Here is a 27,671-nt window from a genome sequence, read left to right on the forward strand (position 1 = left end):
TATATAAGACCTCTGATAAATAAGTTGCAATCGTTCCAGGAGTTCGACATATAGAATTATAGACTCTCGCAGCTCTTTTGCCTTCGATTCATTGTTCTGGGCCGCTACCTCCCGAGGACGCAGTTTACCCTACAACTCTGCAATGTCTTGAATGACCTCCCGCCTAGCTCCCACCACCGCTTTCATTGAGACTCTGTGGACCACCACCTTAAAGTCATCCCATTCTATCGAACGTGTGGAGGATGTGACAGCATTCTCAGAGGAGTGAGCTGTGATAGTTGAGGCCAAGGTGTCCCTGAATATAGAGTCTTTAAGTAGTTGTGGCTGTTAACGCCATGTTGGAATCGGTGAAGGGATTTTTCCCCAAGTAAGTGTGAGTTCAAGAGGGTTGTGGCCCGAAATAGTTTTGCCAAGATATGTATTGTAAGTCACAGAGGAGATTAAGGCGTGTGTGCAGAGAAATCTATCCAAACTGGAGTGCAGGGCATGAGGATATGAATAGAAAGAGTATTCACACAGACTAATAATATTATCTCACCATATATACGCCAGGTCCCACCCAGTCACCCAGTGGCGTGATTCCTTGACCTGGTGTATTATAGATGCACCTGGTTGCGGGGAGAGGAGAGTGGTCCAAGTTGGTATTAAGTACAGCATTAAAATCCCCTCCCAGGAGCTAGGGATATTGTGACCAATCTGACAATTCAGTCAACAAGCGGGCTAGGAAGTATCTTGGTCTGTGGGTGCATATATACATCCGAGGACAACCTGTTTCCCATCAAGTGTGCCCCTAAGCAGTACATACATCCCTGGGTATCAATCTTGGATTCTAACACTGCAAACAGTACCCCTACTCTTATGCACACTGCTGCACCTCGTGAGAATGCAGAGTAGGAAGTGCAATGCAGTTGCCCTTTCCAACATTTGCGTAATTTACGGGACCTCCAAAGTTATCAAGTGGGTTTCCTGAATATACACTATTTGTGCGCTGCATCTGTGTAAGTGAGTTAGTATTCTGTGCTGTTTATGGATTGAGCCCATACCTCGGACATACCAGGTGATAAAGGTAAAAGATTTAGCTACTGTCGCCATGAGGAGACTAAGGAAATATTGTGTAAATATACCACCCAATAGAAGGCCTACCCTCAATATTATCATAGAAAATGACAACTCTAAACAGTAAAAACTAAACAATCCCACAATACTCTGGCCAGCGATTCTTCATCGTTCGACCAAACAATAAACAAAAGAAGAACATTTTGAACTGTAAATAAGATGTTCCTTCGCCTTAGGGACAGGCAAAGAGCTCTTAACGAGTGGGGAAGAATGAGTTACCAGCATATGTCGATACAGTACAGTGCCAACTGGACCCAGGCCAGCAATCAGTACAGAATCTAAACACAATCCCCTATTTAACCTGCATACTTTTGTTAAAAAGAAGGTGCAGGCATAATATACAAGAAATCGATCTGTCAGCTACAGTGCCCTATACAGTAGTGAGTCATTCCACTTACCCTGCACCTGACGTGCAAATCCATTTACCCGCCAGGCTCCCCCAGAAGGTACCCCCGACAACTGCAGCAATATTAAGGATACAACCATTGCTATCAGTTCAAAGGATCATAACTTGGTTGTGGGGGCACCGAGGGGAACAGCGCTATGCTTCCCCCCCGAGTCCGAAACTTAATTTTGTGAGGAACTGGAGCTGATGGGCGGCTGGATAGACTGCAACTTTGATGCCGAACGGAGCGCTTCCTGTTGACCTTCCAGGGCCTGACGCGGGGAGGGCACCCCGCTGACACTGTCCTGTGTGATGAGCCCCCTTCTCCATCTACGCTGTGACTTCGGTGGCCGCCAATTTGTGTAGTCCTCTTCCTGTGGAATTTGAAAATTGTTGTTCCAACCAGTCTCAAGCGCTCTAGGGAGTATCAAAAAAGTGGGAGCAGGGGAGGAGCTTCGCGCGCATCCAAGATGGACGCGTGAGCACAGGGCTCCCGAGACCCTTTCCGCCTCCCGCATCTATCTTGCAACGTATCCTGATTTGAACGATGGGTACTTTTAGTGGATGCCCTGCTGATACAACATCCCCTTTCAAAATTCGATTTGGCCGCCGGGAACCGGACTTACAGAACTTTGAAACTTGCGGCCTTACACCGAAGACCATCCATGGACTTGAGTCCCCGAGGTACCCAGGTGGCAATTGAACAACAACGGCCTGTGCGTCACGTCCACTGCCCCTGTGGTACTTTCGGTTTCGCTTTTGGTCATTGTTGACGGCGACTTGCTGCCGGTCGACACGCCTGACCTGATTCTTGCTGCCAGCTCTACGCTTGTTTTTTGCCCTCGTCCCCTCGCCTCTACAAGTTTGCTGCGGAGGGAACCATTCTGACCAGACCCCAAGGGTTCCGTCAGAGCTCATTGCTCATTATGGCGGGCAAGGCGGATACCGAGAAGCGTGCAACCAGAGGCGCACACCAAGGGGGGGTTGTCCAATCCCACACTATAGATCGATACACCCGCCCGAAAGGATCCCCTGGCGGTGTGAGTAAAGTCTTTGATGAGACTGGTGATGGCTCTCCTGCAACTGAGGAGCTGACACTGAAGGACGTTATGGGCACCATCGCAAGTGTCCAGACATCTATGGGCCAGCAGTACGAAACGCTGGCTGCTAAGATAGACACGGTGGCGATCGAAGTCAATCTTATCAGGACGGACTTGGGGAAAACCAATGAGCAGGTCAAGTCCCTGGACATCAAGACCTCGAGCCTTACTACGGATGTCTCGGATCTTCAGACCGAAGTCCGCAATCTCCGAACGTCTAACGACTTGTTTGCCCGTCGGCTGGATGATTTCGAGAGCCGGGCCAGGCGCAACAACGTTCGCATTGTTGGTGTTCCGGAGAATTCCGTAGACTTATCCACAGACCTTCTGGTGGAGGACCTTGTTCTAAAGCACTTGGCACCAAAGGGCCTCAGTAACTTTTTCATGGTGGAGCCTGCTCACAGAGTCCCCGACGGGAAGCCCAAACTGGGGGCCGCTCCGAGGCCTATCATAGCCAGGATTTTTAATTTTCGGGACAGAGACGCTATTCTTCAGGCATCACGCACCAATGGTACCACTAAATTTGAAAATGCGTCGATCAGTTTTTATCCTGATTTTACACAGGCGGTGCAGAAACAACGCATGGGCTTCACGGGTGTGAATGGCGCCTCAGGGACATGGGACTAAAGTACGCCATGCTCTTCCCGGCCCGCCTGAGGATTGAATATGAGGAACGTGCGCTCTTCTTGACCGCCCGAGGTAGTCAGTGACTGGCTTGATACTCTGCCGACACATCGTACCAGCCCCGAAAGATCGAGGGGCGCTGAAGCTGGCCTGGAAGAACAGGAGCAGTGAGTCTGCGCCGGCGAGCCAACTCTATGGACTTATGGCAGTGGCTCTATGACTGTTATGTATATATAACGTGAATACCCGGGGGTGGGGGGAATCGGGACTCTTCCTCCTCTGGGTTTTTTTTTCTCTCTTCTTGTAGGTTAGTTCAATGGGGCGACAGGCACACTGCAAGTTGGGGTGGCTTTTTGGTCTACCGCAGGGGTGCAGAGTGGGGGGTATGTTTCGGGGATTTTCTTGGGGGTGGTGGGGGGGTCTTTACTTTTTTTGTTTGTTTCGAGGCTGCGCTTTGTTGCATATCTTATCTCTGATTTGATTTGATTTGATTTGAATAAAATTTATATCGCGCAAACAATAACCCGAAGGCATCAAGGCGCCTAACAAAGCATATCATAAACATAAGCATGACACCATTACAGATAAGCCTGCACAAAGAGATGCGTCTTCAGAGCACTTCTGAATGCGTGAAGAGTGGGTAGGGATCTTAGTTCCAGTGGGAGGGCATTCCACCACTTGGGCGCCAAGGTGGAAAAAGCCCTGCCACCCCATTTAGCTCTCCTAAATCGAGGGACTGACAAAAGAAGTCTACTAGAGGAACGCAGATCCCTAGAGGGAATATAGCGGGACAAGATAGATCCTACACCAGTGGTACTATTTTTAGCTAGGGCCCTATAGGTCATACATAGGGTCTTGAAGTGGATACGGTCCTCAACAGGAAGCCAGTGTAACAGCTTTCTGGCTGCTGTAGCTGAGGCACGTTTGGGGAGGTCCAGGACAAACCTGGCAGCAGCGTTCTGGACTACCTGCAAGCGCTGCAGTAGACTTTTATTCATTCCCGCATACAGCGCGTTGCAGTAGTCCAGCCGGGAGCCAATGAGGGCAACTGCAAGCTGTTTCCTTGCCTGCAGTGATAAGTAGTGCCTGATACTCCTCAGGATGTGGATAATGCCCCAACAGGTAGAGATGGTTCTGCTGACCTGTTTACCCAAGTTGAGGGCAGGATCAATCATGACCCCAAGATTTTTTGCAAAGGAGGTAGGGGTGGGGCAAACTCCTAATGAGTCTGGCCACCAACAGGATGACCATACGTCATCTTTCCCTCCAAACACCATCACCTCCGTCTTCTCTCCATTCAGTTTCAATGAATTATGGATCATCCATTGACCGACTGCCTCCATACAAGATCTAAAATTGGAGGCAGTCGGGGTGCCTGACTGGGAGAGAGAGACAAGGATCTGGGTGTCATCCGCATAGGATACTATCTCCATCCCATAGGATCTGATGAGCCTGGCAAGTGGGGTCACATAGATGTTGAATAGGGTCGGACTAAGAGCCGGCCCTTGGGGGACCCCACATTGCACAGGCAGTGATGGAGATAGGTACTCCCCCAACTTCACTCTTTGCACTCGATGATTGAGGAAAGAAGTGAGTAGATCTAGAGCTGCCCCCTGAACCCCAACCACCCTCAGCCGAGCTGTTAACACTGAGGCAGAAAGGGTATCGAAGGCCGCCGTCAGATCCAGAAGGATCAGAAGGGTGGTCTGGCCCCCATCGACACGCGTGCGGATATTGTCCAACACTATGGTGAAGGCCGACTCGGTACTGTGTTCCCTCCTGAAGCCATGTTGGGAAGAGTCAAGACAGGCCGAGCTCTCTACAAAAGCGGCAAGATGCTTGTTAAGATGTGCTTCTAACATCTTTGCTGGAGCTGGAAGCAGTGATATGGGCCGGAAATTTTTTAGAACCGCAGGATCCAGGGAGGCCTTTTTAAGTAAAGGTTTTACCACCGCGTTTTTCCATTGGGTGGGGAAGAGGCCATCCCTCATGGCTCTATTCATAATATCAACCAGAGGGGGCAGGAGAGTATCCCTGCACTGTTTAAGAATCCTGAGAGGGCATACATCCAGAGGGGAGCCAGATTTAGTTTTATTGAGGAGGCTATCCAGATCCTCTAGAGAAAGAGGGGGAAAAGAATCTAAAATTCCCAAAGGGAGTTTTTCTGCAGGGGCATGGTCCATAGCCCCCAGGGCAGGAGGCCCGCTGATGAGAGATCTTTGCAGCTCCAAGGCAGAGTAGATGTCTAATATTTTTGCCTGGAAAAAAGAGGCAATATTATTGCAAAGCTCTTGGGATGCTACTACGGGGTCTGGGGTTTGGAGGGTTATAAGGGAGTCCACTACCCTAAAGAGCTCTTTAGGAGAGGACAGTGAGGTTGTCAAGGCCATAAAATGCTCTTGTTTGGCCTTTATGATTTCAGCCTTATATTTCCTCAGCAGAGTCTTATGAGCTTCCTTATCCTTTAGATCCCATCCAGAGTGCCATAGTCGCTCCCGCCTCCTTACTTCTTGTCTGAGGAGTCTAAGATGTTCCGAGAACCAAGGGGCTGAGGGCCTTTTTCTGGCTCGGTGGCATAATTGGATCGGGGCTAATTCATCCAGTGCCTCAGTCACGGTCCTTTCAAACTGTAGGACTGCTGTAGAGACACTTTCCCCTTGAGGTGAGGACAGATTGAGTGCCCACGGGGTAAAAGAGCTATTTGAAATGTTCTTAAAGTTCCTGCGACGTTCCTTTTTGCTCAAAATATTTTTGGACATGTGGATGAGCGGGCAAGCTAGCTCAAATGGAACGGCCAGGTGATCGGACCATGACAGAGAGATAGAGTCCTTAATCATCAGCCTCTCGTCATTGGAAAAGATTCCGTCAAGCGTGTGGCCTGCTCGATGAGGAGCCCCTTTAACCAATTGGGCAAATCCACAGGCTGGCATGGCATCAAGCAAGGAGATGGTATCCTTGATGTCGTGCCTCTTTAAATGGAAATTAAAGTCTCCCAGAACCGTGAAATCTTTCCGACCAAAGTAGGGTTCTAGGACGTGGAGCAGCCGTTGTCCAAAATCAGTACGTGGATCAGGAGGGCGATATGCCAAGATTCCGTTGAAGAGGGCTCTATGGCCACTTTTTATGGAAAAGAATAGGGCTTGAAAGCTGTCCGTGGGGTCAGGGATAGAGGCAGTGTGGCAGTGAAAGTCATCCCTGTAAAGAATTGCTAGGCCTCCTCCCACCCGGTCCAGTCTATCTTGACGAGCCAAGCAGTATCCTTCTGGGACTGCTTCAATAAGATCTGGACCGGAAGAGTCCTTAGCCCAAGTTTCCGTAACAAAAACCAGGGAAGGCTTCCTGTCTGATACGAATTCCCTAAACATAATGTTATTTTTAATAAGCGAGCGGGCATTTAGGAGGATGCAATCTTCCTTCAATGTCCTAACTCTGGGGAAAGTGGGTTGTTTAGGCATATAACTGGATGGAGGGGAAGTGGAGCTTACCGTATCTGACATCCGGCATCCACACGATAGAGGGCGTAGAAAATCGTCAGGTGAACATGTATGAAAACATGTGAGCCTAGGAGGTTTAAGCTCGAGCAAGGTCTGAATGGGATATCTAAGATACAGGGGGTCAGGGGTATCTAAGCCATACGTACAGTTGTCCAGCCCGTCCTCAGCGCGGACGGGCGCAGATGGGCTGGACTCTGGCGTGACTCCGGCGTCACTGCGGCGCACACGCAGCGCGTACACGCTGCGCGCCATAATAGCCGGTTTAAGTAAGGCTCTAGCGAGTCCACCTGACTGCTAGAGCGCGGATCAGTGCAGCGCTTCCCCAACACCCACCCAAGATAGCGCCCACCTAATTCTGAAAAGCGAGGGACCGGCCCGCCAAAAATAGCGGTGAGGGCACAATTATCATGTGGCAATGCGATCCGGGGATAAAACCAGGGGAAAACTGTAGGCAAATGAATTTTAAAATAATCGACAAAACGGGAAATTTAAAAACGCAAAAGCGTCCTAATGCAGGCGTAAATGCAGCAGTAATGAGCCTAAGCAGAGAGATCCTACCTCCTGCCTTCCTTAAATAGTGAGCCCGGAGCAGCCTCTAGCCAGTCCACCTGACTGCTAGAGCGCGGATCAGTGCAGCGCTTCCCCAACACCCACCCAAGATGGCGCCCACCTAATTCTGAAAAGCGAGGGACCGGCCCCCCAAAAATAGCGGTGAGGGCACAATTATCGTGTGGCAATGCGATCCGGGGCCTGTTTCTTGGCGGGGGGCGTTGTTCTTATTTCTGGGATGGGGTAGGGGGCTGAGGGTACTGAGCTGGAACGTCAATGGTCTGGGCGATAGGATAAAGCGGGGGATAGTTTTGCAATACTTGAAGCGCTGCTCCCCAGATATTGTTTTACTCCAGGAGACGCATCTAATAGGAAACATCTGCCATGCACTGAACAGACGGGGCTACCGCATGGCGGCTCACTCTGGATTCACCACTGGGTCGAGGGGGCGGGCGTCCTGGTTAGGAGCTCCCTCCCTGACATGTGCTGGATGATAGAGGCCGATATGCGGCCATTATGGGCCGCTGGGAGGGGAAGACGATCTCCATTTTATCTGTGTATGTCCCACCCGGTCTACAGTCCACTACATTTTCTGATTTGGGTAGGGTGGTTCTGGGGTTCCCTGAGGGCATGTTGGTTGTGGGTGGTGACTTTAAATCGTTTGTCAGCGGTGAGGAAGATCGTAGCCCCCCCAGACTTCTCCCGACATCGCAACTATGGCTGGGCAACTTTTTGGAAACGTTGGGTTTAGCGGATTGTTGGAGGCAACTGCACCCCGGACAGCTACAGTATACCTTTTACTCGGGAGCTCATGGGAGTCTCTCGAGGCTTGATTATATCCTTATACCAGCGGTGCAGATGGTCTTTGTAAGGGAAATTAGGCATTTAGCTAGGGGATCTCGGACCACTCCCCACTATGGCTCACTATTGACGTACAGTTGGAAACCGGGGGTCGGGTTGCTCCGATTAACCCCTGGCACCTTCGTAACCCTAAAATAACAGCAGAAATTGTTAAGTGCATGGATTATTACTTCGCCGAGAATGAGGGATCGGTGTCCTCCCCCATCTCATTGTGGGAGGCTTACAAGACTGTGATTCGTGGTAAACTCTGTCCTTGATTGCTAGCGAGAGGAAGCGTAAGAACGCGGACGTGGTTGGTCTGGAAAATGACATTACTGCATTGGAGGAGAGGATGGAGTCTGGGGCTACACCCGAGGGTATACATTCTTTGGCCCTTAAACAGTCTGACTACAGAGCTCTGGTGACTGACGCGGCCAAGGCAATGAATCGTGAGCAACAGGGGCGTTTGTATGATGTTGGTGATAAGGCGGGAAAGTTGATTGCTTGGTTGGACAAAAGGGATAGATTGAATTGGGTGGTGCCTGTTGTTGAAAAGGTGGATGGAACGCAAGTGGTGGACCCGGTTGAGATAGTTGAGGTCTTTGCCCAGCACTTTCAGAAGGTTTACGCGCCGATCTCGGATAGGCCAGAGGAGGACTCGCACTTGCTGCTTCGGGATATTGCATTGCCTAGCCTGTCGGAATCGGACAAGGAGCTTATGGAGGCGGACTTTTCCGCTCCCTTCGTTCGGGGAAGGCTTGAGGCCCGAATGGCATCCCGGTCGAGCTGTACAAGCTGTGCCCTTACAAAATGCATCTTCGTTGGATGTTTTCGGCATCTTGGATCCCTTCCCCGGGATCAGAGACTGGCGTCCATTGTGGTCACCCATAAAGATGGAAGTCCCGCGAACAATGTTCATCGTACCGGCTGATTTCGCTTTTGAATGTGGAGCCCAAGATCCTGGCGAAGCTTTTGGCGAATCGGCTGATAACGGTGGTTAGCGACTTGATACACCCGGACCAATCTGGATTTATCCCCCATCGAAACACTGCGCTTAATCTTCGTCGTCTTCACGGCGTCTTAGCAAGGGCGGGGTCTCTTAGTGAGCCGGCCATCTTGGTTTCACTTGACGCCTCGATGGCCTTCGACACGGTGGAATGGCCATATTTGTGGGCGGCCGTTGCCAAATTTGGCTTTGGCCCTAACTTCATCGGGTGAGTCAGGCTTCTATATGAGCAACCGCTGGCCCAGGTGGTGGTCATCGGCAGGGTCTCTGAACCCTTTGTTCTCAGACGCGGCACGCGGCAGGGATGTCCTTTGTCACCACTGCTCTTTGCGCTTGCCCTTGAACCCCTTGCCGCATGGCTCCGATGGGAACCCTCGCTCAAGGGCATTCGATGGTCCCCTGACTTCGAGGATCGTATATCCTTGTAGGCGGACGATATTTTGCTGTACCTCACCTCTCCTCGTAAGTCATTGGGAGTCTTGTTCGACGTTTTGAGTTCCTTTGTGAAAAATTCTGGCTTGGTCATCAATTGGGCCAAGTCCTGTATCTACCCTCTTACAGGAAAGTTGCCCTCTCTGCCCCGCATCTGCCCGATACCGGTCTCGTGTGTTGGCTTTAAGTACTTGGGGATTTACATATCGTTGGACCCCACAGTACGCTATAAGCGGAATTTGCTGCCTCCCCTTGCCCGGCTTAGATCGGATGTTGCGGCGTGGTGTGGCTTGCCGTTGTCCCCCTTGGGTAGAGCGGCCCTCTTTAAGATGATGTCTCTCCCCCGATTCCTGTATGCCATCCAAAATACACTTGACCTGGTGCCTGCCAGTTATTTCCACGAAATTGAGAGCCTCCAGAGGAAGCTGGTATGGGGCGGGCGACCCCGCATAGCATTGGCAAAATTGACTCTGCCCTGGTATGATGGTGGTATAGCGCTGCCTGATATCAAACGCTACTACTGGGCATCCCAACTGAGTGCGGTCAATCATGCTATGTACGGTCCTGTTCCGAATCCCGCATTCGAGATGGATAGGTGGCAGCTACCCGGGGGCGACTATAATAGGGCGCTCTACTCCAGAGCTGCCAGGAAGAATCTGACGGGCCCCACCGGGGTGGCGGTACGAGTATGGGGTAGTGCGACTACGGCCACGGGTGGACGGACAAGCTAACTAGAGCAACCCCCTTGTATGCTGCGGAGAGACTGGGTAGTCTATGGACGACGAAGGGGTTCGATAGATGGGACCTTATTGGCATCAGTAAGGTCGGTGACCTCTGGGTCAAGGACAGAGTCAAGACTTTCGACAAATTAAAACATGAATACAAATTGAGTGATAGGGAATACTTCCGATATATTCAAGTCCGCCACAAGCTTGAAACGGTCTTCCCGGCCGGGTCTGCTATTCCGGAGTCCTCTCCCTTGGAAGATAGAGTGCTTGACGGGTACGTTCCCGATAGCACTATATCTCTCATCTACAAAAAACTCATTAACGACCGCTCGGACCTCCTTGTGCAGCTTCGTGAGGCTTGGACCGACGATGGACTGGAGTTGGACGATGAAGACTGGCAGGCTGCGATATCCTCCCCCAAAGAGGTCGCGATTCCGGCGCGTCTCCGGCTGGTGCAATTAAAGATTTTGCACCGTGTCTATATCACAGGTCCACGACTGATGCGTATGGGTTATTCTGCGGATGGGCTGTGTAGGCGTGGTTGTGGTATGCTTGCTACCTTCCTTCACATTATATGGGAATGTCCGGAGGTTGTGGTTTTCTGGAACCGAGTGCATGCTGTGATGAGAGAGGTGACGGGAGTGGAGTTATTACCTGAGGCCAGACGCTGTTTGTTGAACATCTGGGAACCGAATGATTGCAGTGTTGCTCAGACTCAGTGGGCCACCCTCGGCAACATGATCGCAAAAAGGGACATTGCCCAATTGTGGGGGTCTCAAAGGGCACCTTTAGTCTCAACTTGGAAAGAAAACATGGACTGGTGCATGTTCAGAGAAAAAATTGAATATGTCTCCCGTGGTAGGCCCAAGAAGTGGGGAAAGATATGGGGTCAATGGAATTCGTACCGAGGAGAGATCTGCACTCCTCCTTTTGTAGAATCTTCTGACATTCCCCTGTCCCCTTGACTGTGCGTTTCAGGTTATTTGCTTCCTGTTGTCTATGATTTATTGGTTTGCTCTCGGCCCCCCCTCCGTCCTTAAGATCTTTTACCTTCATAAACTTGCTCCCTGATCAATTAGCTCCCCCCTACTGCATGAGACAGCCAATATACTGTATAGTTCCCGCCTCAAACTCTTTTGTGTTTTCTTTTTGTTCGTTTATAAAATATAAAATGTGAAACCTTTTATTTATCCTCCTATCGCCACAGGCTCTCTACAATGTCGTGCATTATCGCTGCCGGGCCCTTGGGTTGTCGGCTGATGAGCTGTGTATTGTTGTGCTTCTGATATTTATTGCTACTGACCAGCCTCTGTGGTTGTAGGTCTGTAACTGTACTCCTTTTCTTGATAATAAAGGTTTAAAAAAAAAAAGTGGGAGCATTGATCATGAGAACTTTTAATTTAGCCGGGAAGAGAAGTAGGCCCGCTGCACTTAGGTGTTTTTTTTTGTTGCTCCAAAATGAAGAACGTTTACTTTGCACTGCCATAGTATTGTCAGGAAATATGGAGACTTTTGAGTTATTGACCATTATGGAGCCTTTGTCGCGGGCCGCATGTAAAAGTAGAACGCAGTCTCTGATGTTAAGAATTTTTACAATGCTTGGGCGTGCATCAGGAATTGGTTTCCTGGAAGGTACCCAATGGGCCCTCTCTACAGTGAACAGGTCAGAGAGTCCAGTGGGAGCCACCACTGTCTTAAGCCATTCCTCTATATATATGGTGTTGTTCGAGGTCCCTCCGTTCCCACAGGAAGACACACTGTATGCAGATTATTCCGTCGGGACCTCCCTTCAGCATCACCCATGTGTGCTTGAAGATTTTCCACCTGTTGGCTCAGTTGAGAAAGTTGGGTAGTGCGTTTTTTCAAGCATGGAGCCACAGTTTCCAATGTTGATTCATTGGCTTTAACTCTGTCTGATAATTTGCATGGTTGTCCTTCAGCAAGCTGAGCTCCTTAGTGATCACCCCCACCTGTTGTGCTATGGCCTTTCCTTTTCCTGGCTTTCATGCGCCCCAGGCTGTATCCTCATTGAGGTCGCAATGAGTGAATATCGTGAGCAAAAATGTAGGGGTGGGTCAAGGAGCGTCCAGAGGGGATCAGCACAGGCATGCCACAGGTTGAGGTTATGCACAGCACCCCAGGAGTACCCTAGGGGATCTACAGGTGGAGTGGTTAGGTTCCCCCCTGTGCGTGCAACCCGGGGCTGGGCGATAAACCAGGGGCCAGCAATGTCCTCCCACCGGGTATCACTTACCTTTAATGGTGGGCCATATCACTCTGGGCCACACGACAACCATGAGTTTGGTAATTAACTGAAATAGCTCCTGCAGTGTCACCAAAGGAAGTATCCGCATCTGCTTGCAGGAAAAATGAGCAGTAAGGCTCACACAAGGTGGGGTAGCACCAGCAGCATAGTCAGGCAGGTGACAGACGCCTTCTCCCTTGCGGCCGCCAAGTATGCCTCAATAGTAATTTATTGCAGGCTCTGTTTCCACTGATCGGTCCAGCCCTTTGCTGGCCGTCGGCATCAAGTTTGTGACCCTAGAGGTCGCGCCTTCAACTGGCGAGCAGCGCCGGAGATCGAGCACAAGATGTCTGCTTATGTGAACAGCAGCGCAGCAAGTGAGGGGAGGAGGGTCCACCCTCTGGTCCATACCACTGTCCATAGGCCCCCCACAGTCTTTTAATCACGCAACCATGCCTCCCGCTGCTGACTCCATCAGGCCGGCGCAGTGCTGTGAGACAGGGCCACAGCCAGACCACTCTGGTCAGAGACACACAATCGGTTCCATTGCATTCTCTGCTAGGGGGCCTGGTAATATTTCAATTCCACCGGGCGCAATCCTCTTCAGCAGCCTCCTACTTCACCGTGGGGTCCAGATCCTTAGGCTGTGCCCCTCCAGGTGACGCACCTGGACTGCCGTTTGGCTCCCAGTCTGCGAGTCAGATCCGTTCAAGTGCCGGGTCCGTGCCAGTTCCAGTCTCCAAACCCAGGCAGCACTCCAGGGTGTTCCGTTGTCACTATCCCACAGGATTACGGGGATAAAAACTGGATTTTATTCCCGGGTCCCAGAAAATGGCGTCTATGCGACCGCCATCTTGTGCTTTTCGCCACTCTCCCCAGTTGCAAGAAAGCTTCTTTCTGTTTGAAAAATCCCCTTAGTGCATCAGAAAGGCCGTGATTTACCACTGTGAACTAGTGATGATCTTCCCCAGTGCAAATTGAAGGTATTTCTGAAACAAGAGACTTGGTGGTATATGAAAGTATGCTTTTTAAGGTCTAAGGTGGAAAGGAAATCCCCTGGAGCCACTAGCAGAATTACAGTTTCCAGGGATAAACGTTTTTCAGTGTTAAGTAATGATTCACTTTCTTCAGGTTCAAGATAGTTATTATCTCTACCTTTGGTTTCTACCTGGGACATAAAGGGCCCAATTTATGTGCTGGTGGAGAGGGAACTCAGTTGCAACGTCGGTTCCCTCCCTGCCAACATAATGGTCTGCCCACCTAATGTAACTTTGGGCGGAACATAGTTTGACGACTGCAGAGACTACTCTATCTCTGCCATGGCCAAACCCCTCTGAATGAGTAAGAGCCATTGTTGGTTTGGCTGTATGTCCGCTCACCTAATAGAGATGGGCTGTTTTTCAACGCCCGTCACTGTCAGGAATATCCTGGCTGTAAGGGCCACTGAAGAACTCCCATGACGAAGGGAGCATTGATTTTTTTATTTTTGCTTGGATTTGATTTTTGGATCCTTCATGTTGACAAAGCTGTAGGGCAAACCTATAGTGCATTGACAGGAACTGCCGTGTCGGCGGTTACTGTCAATGCTTGAAATGTTTGCTGGGCTTGTAGACATTTCAAAATGTGCCCGGTGCCACCTTCCATCAAGTTCTTTTTTTCTGGGGACATGTCAATGCAGTTAGCTTTGGTGTTCTCCATCTATGAGTTGTGAGAAAAAAATGGCTTTGTTTTTCAAATTTACCCCAGTGTTGAGGCCAAAGAGCTCCGTTCCCTCTCCAACCAAACATCACCATACTCAGGAACAGACTGAACAAAAACTGGTGCTGCATGAATTTTTTTTGTTGCAACGGCTGAGTACTAATACAGAAACTGTTGGACCAGCACATTTGAGGGCAATGATCTTGTACTGGTTTCTGACTATCTGTTTTTTCTGGTCAGAAAGAGCCAGTTCCCATAAAAAAAAAACAGCCATTACGCTAGTCGCTGAGCTGGCATGGAGGAAACTACAGATTCCTGACAGGAGATGCTGCTACTTTCTAGGGACCCGTTTGAAGGCTTATATTGAACAATACCCCTTTAAAGTCCACTACCAATATTGATGTAAAACAGATGACTCAATTTATGACAGGGTTGGTATTTCTTACATAAATTGTCTAGTAATATGTCTTAGTGGTGGTTATGTGCTGCCTTCCTTTCCTCAGTAATCTGCTGCTTTTGCAGGTCTATGCCACAATTCTACTCTTGTGGGTATCATTTTCCTTATTGATGTTTAGTGTACATTTTCAGTCAGAGTCATGGGGGTGTTTCAACCGCAGGAGGAGGTATTGTAGTTGAAAAACAAATGCTTATCTGTTAGTGAAGCCAAAGTATGGCAGAACGTCTACTTCTGGTGTAGTGGAGGTCTTTCATCTTTCACCCTGGAAGGTTGGCAGTCTGACCACCAATTCCTAATCGGTTTCAAATTGCTCATAGAAGTTAATAAAGGTTCTGAAGGATACCAAAACTCTGGATCAGTTTATATAAAAATAAAATAGCAAATTTACACAGTCAAAGAATTTCTCCATACTAGGCGTCATGCTGCTATGGGGGAGTTTTATTCATTAAAGACCATCTGCAAGCTAACCCAAACATACCTTTTGCAAAGCCTGCCTATGAATACGATTGGAAATTGTCTATAGTTTTTTAAATAATTGGGGTTTTCATCAGATTTGGAGCTAATAGTAATGTATGCGTATTTCATGAACTACAGTTTACATTTGGCAGGCAATATCTCAAAATTCACTTTTATTAGAATGGGAGGCAGAATGTTGGAGAATGTACTAAAATAATCAATTGGGAACATATTTCATATAGGAGTTTTACCAGTTTCCAAAATAATAATAGAAGACATTTCCTGTTCATATAAATGTTTGGCAATTCATTATAAGACAATCTATATATATAAAAACGAATGTATGTCTGTCTGTCTGTTTGTCCTTTATGCATTACTACACCATTCATCCGATCGCCATGAAACTTTGGGAAGTTGTTGAGTACACTCCCGCAAAGGTTTCTGGCATACATTTTTTTAAATATCGGCCCCCCAGGGCCCACATTATCTTTCGAATAATGAATATTTCCATTTATTTATTTTCAGCGAATTTGCGACCATCGAAATTGCCGTTGTATTTGTAAACCACTGACACATTAACATGCAATAGCACCAAAAATTCCGGAATGGGCAAAGTTCTCCAAACATGTGAACTTATCATATGGGACGAATGCACAATGGCTCCAAAAAAAAGCATTGGAATCGCTTGATCGTACACTGCAAGATTTGAGGGGAAATGGACAGCCCTTCAGTGGAGCACTCATTTTATTGTCTGGTGATTTTCGACAAACTCTGCCAGTTATACCACGTTCAACACCGGCTGATGAACTTAATGCATGTCTCAAATCATCAGTTCTATGGCGACATGTAAAGAAATTGACTCTGAAAACCAATATGCGTGTTCAACTACAAAATGATGCATCCGCCAAACGTTTTGCAAAACAATTGCTGGATATTGGGAATGGGAAGATGGCAATCGACAGATCTACTCAATGTATCACATTGCCAACAAACTTTTGTAAGATGACATCAACCAAAGACGAATTGTTTCAAAATGTTTTCCCAAATATCGCGCGGAATTACAAAAATCATCAGTGGCTCAGTGCACGTGCTATATTAGTATCTACGAACAACGATGTAAATGCCATCAATTTCAGCATTCAAAACGGAATACCAGGTGAAGCGACAACGTATAAGTCCATCGATACTGTGATGAATCTAGACGAAGTTGTCAATTACCCAACGGAATTCTTGAATTCACTGGATTTGCCCGGTATGCCACTGCACATTTTGACATTGAAAATTGGCTTGCCTATCGTTCTTCTTCGAAACATCAATCCACCACGACTTTGCAAAGGTACAAGGCTTTGGTGAAATAGATGATTAATAATGTCATCGAAGCTACAATTCTGAATGGGAAATTCAAGGAGGAAGATGTACTGTTGCCACGTATTCCAATGATCCCAACAGATATGCCATTTGAATTCAAACGTTTACAGTTTCCGGTGAGACTCGCTTTTGCAATGACCATCAACAAAGCACAAGGACAATCGCTGCAAGTGTGTGGACTCCGTTTGGAGAATCCGTGCTTCTCACATGGACAACTGTATGTGGCCAGCTCACGCATCAGAAAACCTTCTGATTTATTCGTGTACGCACCAGACGGAAAAACAAAAAATATTGTGTATCTACAAGCACTCGAATAAATAAATAGAATTCAAACAACACTTTGAAATGTTTTCCATATTAAAATGAATAAGTTTCAATAAAAATGACACAATGTAAATTGAATGTTAACATAACAAGTTTCCTTGAATTTCCTTTCCTATGAGATCGCAGCAACGAGCGACGGGTAAGCTAGTATATATATACATAATTGAACAAAACAAGATAGTATATAACTCGCTATGCGAAATGTATCATCAATATTTTCTAGCAGATGTATTATGGAGGCATGACCACTGGTATGTGTTCAGTGATGTATATTTTTAATTGGAACATATTGTTGTATATAGGTGCTATTTCTCTGTGAATAAACATTATTTTCCGTTCATGCAGCAGTTGTACAGCAAAAATATTTATATAATGGGCATGTGATTTATTTTCTGGTGTGACTTTTTTGACCGTGACATGTTAAATTATTCCATTAGACCCCATTTATTTAGAAATTCGTTTTATGGGCATTTCAGGACTATTTTTCCAAACACCTCATGAAAATCTCTGCCAATCCCTTTGACAATAGTGTCCATGCTCTGTGCAGGTTCTTGCTCATGTCTTTGGGATTCGGACTATAATTTCAACAAAGAAGCTATTGAGTTTTTATTTTGATTGCACATGGGGAATTACATTTAGGCATCATACATATTTTCCTTAAACATTCATAGCCATATCATGTTGGCAAAACACAGGTGTAAATAGCTGAATCGCTACATTGTGTTAGCGTGTAGTGTGCAAATTAGCAGGTGCTCAATTTACTCTTGATAGTGGTTTGCAAATCGAGGAATGGGGATTCATGTATAATTTGCACGTTACATCTAGCACTGAGTGCCCAACAAAACATTAAGAGAACTCTGCACCCTCAATTTGCCGCAGGTCACCCTGCTGCCAATTATAGAAGACAAACTCCCGAGTGGAGTGTAATTTGTCCCTGAATTGTTTCCATTTTGGCCACAAGCCGAAGTTTGCACCCCACATAGGATTACTGGGCCTATCGTGAGTGATCAGATTGCATCGTTTAAAGGGAGAAAATATCTGAAGAGATGAATGTATTTCTTTTTTATCTACCAGTATCACAGAGTTTAGTTTATATAACTTATTCAGCTCCTTGATTTTGGTAATAGGTGCCTTTTGAAAAAGCCCTACACATTTAGAAACACTGAACTAACCATTACAGGTTTTGAAACATTCCTACCAAATCTGGAATTACAACTTTTTCTGGAATACCAAAGTCCTGGTTCAAACTGCCCTGGGAACTCCATTAGCTAAAAGCCAATGAAATGGCAAATGGCTGAGAAATGTGGATCTACCCCAGAAATCAAGTGCAGAAACTTAGATTCCTGCAGTAATTCTTCAGTTGTTAGAGCAGAGTATGGGTATAACTTTGAATTCCATAGTATTCCCACATTGTGAAATTCTAACACCTGCAGTATGGGTAATTTTTTGAGCGTAAAAACTGCATTGTTATTACCGCCCACATTGGAATTTTGGCCTCAGGTATCCTGTCTAAAATAGGTTATTTTTAAATAATTGTTAATAAGGATTTGTTGTTACAAAAATAAGAAATTGTTTAAAAGCAGAAACTTCTAATTCGGATATAGAAAGATCAATGTATTAACCAAATCCACCACCAGTCTATTATAGTTGCAGTATGATAGCTGGCAGTAGACCCGGGGAAAGGAGAATGGCATAAGAGAGAGAAAACAGAGACACTAGACACTGCCACTCTGACTCATCAGTTCTGCAGGGCATAGACTTCTACTGTTTGTAGCGATTATCTATAGATAAGACTCCAAGTACCCATGAATGATTTTGCATTTAATTTTAGCCTTAATATATAGGCAGCGATATACCTTCAGAGTATACCTTTACACTATGTCCATATCTCTGACTCTTTTGTGAAGTAGAAGATCTGAAATGCTCCAAAACACAAATTGGAGTTTAATGTCTGTCTTTATTCCCTCCTCCATAGCTTACCTCCGACGGCGCCTACTCCATTTCTCCGCCGGAGGACGTTTTACATCGACACAGTAAATTTTACTCTGTTGGCATAAAACTTGAGGTCTGGCCGACTCAAAATGGATGGGGTGGACCTTGAGTTTGGCAAACAGGATACTCCTTTGTCGTTGCAATCGAGTATCTGCCCAAAAAGTTCTAAATCAGCCCCAGAGGCCTAATTAATGCAAATCTGTGCGTAGCCTGCACCTCATTGGAACCGTCCATACTAAACCTTGGTCATCTCACCATAATCAAGCTGGGGTCCACTGCTTTTATAGTTGGAACATTTGAGATCCACACAACTTTAACCACACTAACTAAGCTAAACTCCTGATTGCATCAATACCTTTTTGTTTTTCTTCAACCTTTATTTTTAATTTTCACATAACGTTTGGCTACATTGTACAATGGTGGAATAGCAATGATCAGGTAGAATGTACTAAGGCAACAATTTCTCTCAGAAATCGATATATCTAATTTACAACCAGGAGTGGGGACCACAACGCGTCAGTCCAATCTCCATCATTCATCGTCACTCCCATCCATACTAGCATCCGTAGTATTTGCTTCCGATATGTCTGAGTTCTCATGTGGCAAAGTAACAGCATTACTGAGTTATCTCCAAACACTCAAGTCGTCTGTCAACTTATCATCCATCTTGTTCAATTACTCTTGCACCTCTTCAGCTATGGCCCATTTTAAAACATCTCAACGCCAACAATCTACTGTGGGGGAATGCTGTCCCATATAAGTAATGGTCACCCTTGGCTGAGCGAGGCCAAATGCAAAAATCTACAGGCCACGTTCCTCTTATTTAGCCTTTTAACATGGCCCAATAGGCACGACAATGGGGTGTCGCTGATACGGATGTATGTAATCCTACGCAACTATGACACCACCTGCGTCCAGTAGCTCCATACAGAGGGGCACCACCACGCTAAATGTATAAAACTAGCACTATGTGCCCCGCATCATGGACAATCATCGCGTCTGAGAGGATTTATACTATGTAATGTATTTGGGGTCATATATGTCATATGAAGGTAGTTTATGTGAATCAATTTGAACTGGGCATTACATGACACTGCACGTGTAAGCCCAACTATGTTCGTCCATTCGCTATCCGTTAGTGGGTTCTCAAGATCCGTATCCCACACCGCCCACAGGATCGCACCCTGTGGGAGCCCCAGGTGAAACCCGAGTGCCATACCCGGTCATACCCATAGCGGGCCAGAAAGGGGCAGTGATTACCCTGAAGTAGGAGCACCTCTACCCCGAGGTGCTGTGCGTATCCCAGTATAGCCATGCATTTGAAGCGGTCCAGGAGGCCGTTAACCTTCCAGGATAGTACGTGAAGGGAAGCCCCTGGTATGGGCGTGTCAGTCATGGTGGTAGGTGGTGGCAATGGCGGAGCATAGCCTTACCGAGAGTCATGGCCGTGAGAGAGATCGCTGGAGTACATGACCGGGTGCTTGAGTGAGGCCTGACGTATCCCACAAGGAAATGAAACTGAGTGTGGTGTGAGTGCTGGTGTAGCAAAACAATAAAAAACAACAACAAACCCTGGGAAAGAACAATCCCAACCCCCTCCCCTGCCCTTCCTCCCTCCCTATACTGTCGCCCCCCTATTAGAACAAAAAGAAAAATGAAAACGCTTGGGTTGAGTTGCGTGGAAGGACCCCTCCATGTGAACGGATATGCAGTGTCTCGGCAGAAAGACTGAGAATCAGAGCAAGAAGTCTGCCAGAGCCCCTGGTTCCCATGAGGTCGGGGCATGCCCTAGGAGCGTTCGCAAAAACAACAGTTGATGAACAGAATGCAGAACAATACATTCACCCCAGTACAGAGATCTGGGCCTAAATCCATCGTTTTTTTGCGCTCCACACCACCCCAGTTCAGACATGGCCATATGCAAATCAGCCTTGACCCTGTGCCTCATGGGAACAGTCCAGCTCGAACTGCCAAGCCATGTCTTTCCTGGACCAGAATCAAGCCTCCTAGGACGGGTTTCTGGCTATCAGCCGTCTTCAGCCAGGATAGCTTGACTCCAGTGGTGTGGAGAGCATGAGACTCACGTCTGAGCATACCCATCCCACTCGGGGTGACAAATGCAAAAACCACAGTTGATGGACAGAATGCAGAACAATGTCAAACATTCACCCCAGTACAGAGATCTGGGCCTAAATCCATCGTTTTTTTGCACTCCACACCACCCGAGTTCAGACATGGCCATATGCAAATCAGCCTTGACCCTGTGCCTCATGGGAACAGTCCAGCCCGAACTGCCAAGCCATGTCTTTCCTGGACCAGAATTAAGCATCCTAGGACCAGTTTCTGACTATTAGCCGTCTTCAGCCAGGATAGCTTGACTCCAGTTCGGGCAGGACTGTTCCCTTGAGTCATATGGTCAAGGTTGATTTGCATATGGCCATGTCTGAACTGAGGTGGCTTGGTGAGCAAAATAGCGATGGATTAAACCCAGAACTGTGACTGGGGGTGAATGTTTTGCCATTGTGCAACATTCCATCCATCATCTTGTGTATTTTGCTAGGAGCGTTCACTGCATCTTCAGCCACCCACCGGATTGTCAGAGGGACGGGTTGCAGGAGAGATGAGTTTCTGCCCTTGGAGAGTCTTGTTGAGCTGACAGTGGAGGAGCCACGTTTGGGCTGCCAGAAGATTGGTGCCTGAGGCGGGGAGGGGAATCCGAAGGGCCTGGAGAGTCTCGGAGTCTATGGGCCGCTAGGTTCGAGGATCTTTGGGACGCCACCTGAGGATGGTGCGTCCTGTGGGATTGTGTGCGCCGCCTGCGCTGGCGCCCCGGCAATCGAGGCTGCAGAGCCTGGGCGCCCATTTGCCTACGGGACAGGTTGCGGTGTTGCCTGAGAGTCCGCTCCTCCGTTAGCCAGGTCCAGGTTGCTTGAGGAGAGTCAAAGAAATGTGTTGTGCTTTGAAAGAGGAGCGCTGGGAACTGAAGCTGGTATTGGAGGCCCGGGATCGTAGTTTCTTCTTGACTTCAGTGTACAAGCAGCGTTGTTCTTGTACTTTCTTGGTGTAATCCGGGAACACCATGATGGTGTGGTTTTGGAATTTGAGAGGTCCCTGAGAGCGCGCCTCGCAAAGGATGGCATCCTTTTCTTTGAAATTAAGAATTTTCAGGATGATAGGACAAGGTGTGGCCCGACTGGTGGTTTTGGTGCGAGGGGCCGGTGTGCCCTCTCTACCCCAAACCAAGCGGAGAGGGAGTCCTACGGCATCCAGGAGGTGAACCAAGCCTCCACAAAGGCGGTCGACTGGGTCTTCTTGGCTCCTTCAGGGAACCCCACCAATCGGAGTTGCGGCGTGTGCAGTTTTCTGTATCTTCTGCCCACCGGTGGAGTTCCTTGGTGTGTGATCTTAAATTGGCCGTAGCATTACGGAGGTCTTGCCGGAGGAGGGACACATCTACCTTGACCTCTCCTATCTTCCCTTCCACCAACGCCTGTGAGGTGCTGATTGCCTGCAGGATGGCCACTAGGTCTGTGCTCGGGATGGGGGGAGTCCCATCGGCCTGTCCAGGTAGCTTGTGCCCTGAGGTGGTGAACCGGTCCATTTTGGTTTCGTGGGGGCGGCAGTGGACTTGAGAGCCCTGTCTTTTCCCATGGTCGGTGGCTAGACAGGGTCCGCGAGGGCTGCAGGGGCCCGTACAAAGGGAAACAGGCCTTGAGCACACACCCGGCTGTGGTTGCATGACTATTCAGGGTCCAGCCACTTGACCAGGATGGGTGCCGCTGTTCAAGAGAGTGACGAGGGGCGCGCCATGGCCTCTCCGAAACCACACGCCGGTGGAGCCCCGCGGTACAGTTGGAGATGAGTGGAGCGATGAACCAGGCCGCAGGCACCCCTTGCAGTGAGCTCCCCGTCCGGTGATGCCCAGCGAGGAGGTAGTTGAGGACCCCCAAAGATGCAGCAGCCAATCAGCACACCGCTGCCCGAAGTGGCAGCCAAAGGAGGAAGAAGGGGCCCCCACCCTCCGCGGGAGGCAAGCTGGCACACTGGAAATAGACCTTCACGGGCCAGGGAGATAGCGGCAGGCCCAGGGGTGCTCCGCCCCTCGTAACAATGTAGTGCCCGGTTCCTCGTGTCGCCCCCGCAGCTCGTTGAGGGCCAGGTCAAGGGGGCAGAGAGCTCGCAAAAGTCAGTTGGTGGAGGGGAAACCCTGCTGCCCTCAGTGTACAGCCGGTAGGTCTCCGCAGCGCCCCACCAGGCAAGTCTCAGGGGCAGAGCCAAGGTGCAGGAACTGCAGATCAGTCATCTCTCGGGACACCACCACACCGTGACGGACAAGGGGTGGGTGGGGGGGGGAGCCTGGGAAAGCCTGGCACCGACCTCCCGGCCCACTGCCCCATAAGGCAGCCGAACCCCTGGCCCGCTCCCAACTCACCGGTGAAGTCTTCTCCCCGGATTCCAGGCCGGTCGACGCCGATGAAGTGAAGCTGGGGCTCCCTGGCACCACCCCTGCGATTCAGGGGCGGAGGCCCTTCAGGCGCCACTCCACCCAGGCCGGCCGCCACCTCACGGGACAGGAAGAGAAATGGATGGTAGGCTCCTCCATGCGCACCAGCCCTCCAGGGGCGACCGCCGAAGGTCTCCACAGGCCGCCAGGCCCCAGGGACACCCAGAGGGAGTTTGCGATGAAGGCCCAGGCGGCGGTGAGTGCCGGTAGGATATTTCCCAGGTGGAGGGGGGTGGGTGGGATGAAGCGCCTGCTGCCCGAACCTTGCAGCCAATGGACCTCCCCACCACCACCACAAAGAGCGAGTCCCATGGGGGCAGAGAGGGACGCAGTGGCGGCTGAGCCAAGGCTCAGGGGAGTGCCCCAGCACCGTGCAGGTCCTAGAGGAAGGATGGGGGGCCAGGAGGTCAAGCATCAACCTCGTGCACCGCTGCCCAATATGGCAGCTGCCTTCCGACGATCTCCTCCTCACCGGTAGTCTCACCCTCCTGGGCCTCGCGCTGGACCTCCGAGCTTAGGTGAGGCAGTGCTGCCTTGGTCCACCCCGTCTTTCGCTCTAGCGCAGGAGCTCTCAAATTCATCGCTTTGCACACCTCGGCCGCCCCCTCTTCCAGCAGGCCCGCACACTGAGGCGGGAGGCAGGTCCCAGAGGCCCGGAGCACCGGGTGCCACCACCTTGCATCTGTGGAGCTCAGAGAGGCCCCCACAGCGGGGCAGGCAACAGGAGGTCAGGGCAGGCTCCAGATGCAAGGGCGTCCGCTGCAGAGATGGGCAGGAGCTGGGGCCTGGAGCGGCACTCCCTGGGCCGGAGCATCTGGATCACCGATGGGGCGCGAGGGAGGCCGCCATCTTGCGACTCCGGGGCCTCAGCGATTCAGAAGCCCGGCTGTTCGCCCAGAGCCCCAATTCGATCAGCAGACAGTTTTGGGTAAGGCTCCGCACACCGGGAAGCACAGCTGGCGAGTATGGATGGCGGATGGGTGCCTCAGACAGCAGGATGCGAGGTGGATATCGTAGGGGTCCTGGAGCACTCTTAAAGTGCGACCGCCATCTTGATGCCTCAGGCCACACCCCTGTGTCGCTTTGTTCTAATGGTGCAACTTCGTGCATAGGAGTGTTATTTCACTTGTTCTATCAATGGTATGTTGCAAACAACCTTGTCTTATATTCACTAGGTCAGCAAAGCCATTATAACAGTGTTAAGTAAGATTTTTGATGTTCAATTTGGACATGCTTTGGTATAAACCTGACTCAGGCGGAATTATTGAAATGTGATATAACTCTGTTACCCGAGATGAATTGCACTAATGGAAAATCAATAAACAAATTTAAACAAAAATTGAGTGCACTCAAAGTATGATGCCTATGCACTCGCAGATTATGGAGAGGTAGGCCACAGTTCATGACAGTTCCCCCAACCACCAGGGCCTAAGTCTTAGCAGTGGTGCTCTGGTTTTACTGGGCGATTGCAATATCTCATCACAGTCTACACTCCACTTTAGACTATACAGTGATGTTATTTGAAATTTACCTCAATGATCTTGATGAAACTTTTAGTATACGTTATGAACCCGTACAAACTACAAGAGCTTATGTAGGATTCACCAAGTTTACCCATGGTAAAGGACCAACTAGTCCGAAATACATTCGGGTCACAATGTGAGCTGTTGGTTTTACAATATAAGTTATAACATTGATTCTAGATGGCGCCTGAGATAATGAATAAGATAAAACACATTAATTCACTGTGATATTTTATACCGCAGTAATTTATCAACTATACGGATCAGCAGTACAGATGATTATTTTGAGCACATATGTGCTTATGTCAAGTAGGACACCAAGGGTCTTTTCCCCACACCGGGGATAGCAGTTATTTGTTCTGTATGTGTATCCAAGATTAGAAGATACTCCTGGGTGGCATTTGTTTACCTGGGTGGCTGCATACAATACAAATAAGAAATGGGAAACATGGAGCATGCAAATAATAGGCTGGCTCCCATTATCTATTTTCAAGGCTTCACCCCTTCTAGTGCACAGGATGCTGCAACCTTTCCATAACAATTCTAGCATCTAAACTCTCATTTACCTCATATTATGATTCAGCATTAACCTAAATTGGTACAAAATATGAAGCAAGATGTGTATTTACAGAGCAGGGATTCACTAAAGATGTGAAATACTAGATGAAATATTATCAACTGGGTAAATGTAAACCGCCCAGTGACAATATTTACAACCTGTTCAATAAATAATGGAAAAACAAATTTTGGTTGAAACCTATGGGACTTTTTCAAAAGAAAATTATTAGTAAGTAATAATATATTATCTCTCACCATTTATTTGGGTACGGGGTTATTTCAGGATCAACATGTAGCTTATATGGTTTTAGGCTTTTCTATAGCTTTCTGTGAGGGTTCATGGATTTTTTAAATTTCAAATGCGTGTTGTACAGGTGAGACTGGAGTGGACAAGGGCACATCAAGTGGATGGCACCTTAACCCCTTAAGTGCTGCTGACGGCCAATGGTCGTCAGCAGCGCTACCTCCCCAGTGCTGCGCACGACCATTGAACGTCCATTCAGCTCTAGTTCTAATGGACAGCGCAGCACTGGGGAGAAATGTTTACACGCAGCTAAGGTGTTAAATCCTAACCTTAAAGACTTAAATAGAAAACCAGGCATTTGAGGTGAGCAAGAGTGCTCTATACTGGAGCTGCTTACCACCTAAACTTGAAAACTACCCAAAGTTCTCTCCTTTTTTGCATAATTTATGTGTCACTCTATGCCTGAAAGGGTTTTGTTTTGACTTATACTGGGTGGTCCCTTGTGTCTGGACAAAGCTATACCTCTCTGAAGAGCTCTAATGAGAGCGAAACGCATGTCAGGGGTTGCTTTTATTCATTTCAGGTTGGCTTGGATGATATTTTACCAATCCAAAGCTGTAATACTGTGCCTGAAGTGGTAAAAGGCTTTAGCCATTTTATAGCTCGGCATGGTTAGCACTGTGCTAATCCTCGGCTTGATGACTTTGCTGTTGAAATGGCAAAATACTTTGTCCCTTTCTATCTCTGCATGGATAGCACTGTGCTAATCCTACACTTAAAGACTTTAATAGAAAAGCAGACATTTGAGGTGAGTAAATTTAGAATTTCTGCTGGTGTTGAGAGTGCTCTATACTGGAGCTGCTTTCCATCTAAACTTGAGAACTACCCAGCGGTCTCTCCTTTTTTTGCATAATTTATACGTCACTCTATGCCTGAAAGGGTTTTGGTTTGACCTATACTGGGTGTATCCTTGTGTCTGGACAAAGCTATACCTCTCTGAACAGCTCAAATGAGCGCGAAACACATGTCAGGGGCTGCTTTTATTAATTTCAGGTCGGCTTGGATGGTATTTTACCAATCTAAAGCTGTGATACTTTACCTGGAGTGGTAAAAGGCTTTAGCCATTTTACAGCTCGGCATGGATAGCACTGTGCAAATCTTATCCTCAAAGACTTTGCTTTAGAAATGACAACAGACTTTGTCCCTTTCTATGTCGGCGTGGATGGCACTGTGCTAATCCTACGTTCAAAGACTTTGATAGAAAAGCAGACATTTGAGGTGAGGAAATTTAGATTAGAATGTCGCTGGTGTTGAGAGTGCTCTCTACTGGACCTGCTTTCCACCTAAACTTTCGAACTACTCGAAGTTCTCTGCTTTTTTTGCATCATTTATGCATCACTCTCTGCCCTGGATCTTGAGCCTTCTTCACTTCCATCTGGTGATGTAGGTCGTGGCGTCTCTCCGATTCCATCTTCCACCTCCGCTCTTCTAGCCTATTGATATTCTGCAATAACGGGTGGTCACTTTCCAATCCCTATGAGTGCTCCATTTCCAGAGGGTCCTGTGTGGCTTGCCTTCTGGGTCGACCCCAAGTGCATGACAGTTCCTTTGACTCTTGATTTGAGTTCCCTTCCGAGTCTAGGTCTTGCTGCGCTCGCTCAGTGGGCACTTTAAACTTTCTGGGTGTGCTGCCTTGAGATTTAGGCCCACACCCCATGCGACGTTTGATCTTGGCTCTCATAGTTTTGGGTCTTACTACAGTCTCTGAAGTCCAATACTGAGAGTCTCTCTGTTCTGTATTTTGCACCCTGGGGGGGAGGGGGGTGTTCTCTCAGCAATCCACGACCATGCCTCCTCGGGGTCTGAAAGAAGAATATCTTTTCTTGAAATATTACTTTGATCTTGGCTGGGAAAAGCAGCATGTATTAGATTCTGAGGTTTCTCATGTTTTCTTTTACGGAAACAAAGATCTTTCTCTGCTTCTGAACTTCCTTAAACTAGTCCAGGAACACCATTATTTTTGCATTT

This window comes from Lissotriton vulgaris, chromosome 4_1 (genome assembly GCF_964263255.1).
Source record: "Lissotriton vulgaris chromosome 4_1, aLisVul1.2, whole genome shotgun sequence".
NCBI classification, from domain to species: Eukaryota; Metazoa; Chordata; class Amphibia; order Caudata; family Salamandridae; genus Lissotriton; species Lissotriton vulgaris.